We start from the raw sequence: 2,752 nt of genomic DNA on the forward strand, positions 1-2,752 counted from the left end.
GGCTGATAGGGCCGTTGCCATGGCTTCTATTGCCATGACTCCTGTTCCCATGGTTCCTCTGCCTTAAAGGGAAGTTTGTCTGATTAGATGAACAATGGTGTTATTTTGGGTGGTTCCTCCTTTTTCGCCTTGTTTTGCTTTTGGTTGTATATGTGCACAGATACGCATTGACACATTCTTTGTATTTATTTTTATGACCTGGTCCTTCCTAGTATAGAGTTCTAACATTAATAAATGCAAACTCAAGGTCTTCCAAACTCTAATTATTTTGATTTCATTAGCAGATTCTGCTGACAGTGCAGACGACGGTGACATCTTTAGCTCTCGGCCAGCAGATAAAGTCAGTTGTGACAGCCAAACATGCAATGCTGAGTAGGTGTTCTTTCTCTTTCATCCTCATTCTGTATATCTCCGCTCCCTTCCCCCCCATAAGCGGGCTGATAGGCTGAGAGTTGACATGTTTTGACAGATCTTTTAATGGTCGACCTGCGGCGATATCGCTGCCTGTGCCTGTATCGAAGGGAGGAAAACTCTCCTTCCTTCCAAAGAAACTCCTTCCTCCCCTGCAAAACAGAAGGCTCTGGAGAAAAAAATAAATGTTCATGTAAAAATCAGAGCAGAGAGTCATGAGATCCTTCTCATCCTTCACGCCAGGCTTTGTCACAATACAAACCAGCCACACAAAAAGATCATGCACACATCTGCTTGGGGCTTGATGTCGAATATCAGTAGATTTCAATTAGCCTTGATTCTTTTCTCTCTTTTTTTTTTAGCAGTGTTTGTTTTTGAATTGATAAAATTGGATGCTTGTGACCTCAAGTCAGTTCTGTTCAGAACCTTTTGTTTTGTTCTGCTTTCTGAGGCTTATTTAGTTATTGCACTGGCTTGAGGTTAAACCAACAACCACACGTTCCCTAATCTTGAAACGCCCCGAAATGCCCCTTTTAGTGCAAATCGTTTCAAACCTCTGATACTGTGAACTCGAGAGCAGAGCTCTTTTTGTTTATTCATTGCCCTCTGAAACACTCACAAGAGCTGATTAGAGGAATTACAAAGTCTATGCGAGAATTGCTCAACTGCGACTTTGGCCTTATTCCTCATGTCTGTTCTTAAAGGCCCAGTGACCCACAGCCCTGGTGCGAAGTGTGTGTTCTTGACAGAATAACTAACAGTTACAGCACTTTTCCCAAAAATGACAAACACAAATACTGGATTGCTGTTATGCTTTGCTACGTAATGTTTTAAAGGGTTGCCTCACATAAAAATGTATATTATGTCATTATTAACTTCCTCATGAAAAAGACCCAATGACAATTATATAAAAATAAATGATATTTTATGACTAGTCTTCAGTAAGCAGAATGAACAGTAATAATGTCAAATTTTGTTGATTTAATTTTCTTTCCCCCCCTATTTTTGTTTATTAATTTACTTTTTTCTTACAGTAAAAACTGTAATTTTGTAAGACATTATTTTGACATTTTAATATATTTTAAAATGTAATTTATTCATTATGATGCACAGCATCATTACTCCAGTCTTCAGTGTCACATGATCCTTCAGAAATCATTTGCTGCTCATAAAACATGTCTTATGATCAATGTTGAAAACAGATGCTTCTTAACTCTGTTGAAACTGTGATACATTTTTTTTTTTTTCAAGATTCTTTGATGAATGGAAAGTTAAACAGCATTTATTTGAAATATAGAATTTTGTAACAATCTAAAAGCCTTTACTGTTACTTTACATCCATTTAATAGTATTAATTTATTTTTAAAAAATCTTTCTGACCCCAAACTTTTAAACCGTAATGTAATATCTAATTTTTTTATATTTAATACGGTTAGTAAATGACAACAGGATTTTCCATTTTGGGTGAACTATTTCTTTAAAGACCAAAGGCTAAAACTTTGTACTACTCAGATGGCCATCTGGCTCCAATCTGCTATGACTGTATTCATGATACATGAATTTCCTCAGGAATTCTCTCTCAAAGGGAAATTAAACTAAAACCAAGCAAAGACTGACAGTGCTCGCAGAGCATGGATGCTTGTCCGGTGACGTAGGGAGCAAACATGCACTGTAGACTGCTAGTCCCAGCACAAGACCCCTCCTGACTGTTACTACAGTAACAAACTGTCTGTTCTCAAGGGGCCTGTGCTTTCTATCTAGTAGTCCCGTCATTGCCAGTACATTTAAATGAGATTCAAAAAGCCATAGACATCCATGCCAGAAAAATACATAGTTAAGGGGCTTTTCACATCCTTACTATTGGTCTGTTCTCAAGGGGCCTGTGCTTTCTATCTAGTAGTCCCGTCATTGCCAGTACTTTTGAATGAGATTCAAAAAGCCATGGACATCCGTGCCAGGAAAAGACATAGTTCAGGGGCTTTTCACATCCTTACTATTGGGCCGGGACATAATTTTGATTTCCTGTGTTTGAGCACTTTTCCAGGAAAACAGTTTGAGCTTTTTAGCTGGTTCATTAACAGCCCCCCGTCTCATAGCGTTCAGCTGTATTGGGATCAGTGTGGAATGCAAGTTTGTGGAGGAATAAGAATTTATCCAGGGAGAATGTCAAAATACGGCATGAAATAATAAGCACAGCTGTTTGCTTTAGAGTTGAGTATCAGAGCCAGTGGCCTTGCTATGATGAACTTAAAAAAAACGGATTTTGAAACCGTTTTGAGCCAAAAAAAAAAAAAAAAAAAACAAAGGAAGTTTTCTAATAAGTTTTCTTACACTCAGTGTC

This window comes from Sinocyclocheilus rhinocerous, unplaced genomic scaffold (genome assembly GCF_001515625.1).
Source record: "Sinocyclocheilus rhinocerous isolate Xijiao unplaced genomic scaffold, SAMN03320098_v1.1 scaffold788, whole genome shotgun sequence".
NCBI lineage: Eukaryota > Metazoa > Chordata > Actinopteri > Cypriniformes > Cyprinidae > Sinocyclocheilus > Sinocyclocheilus rhinocerous.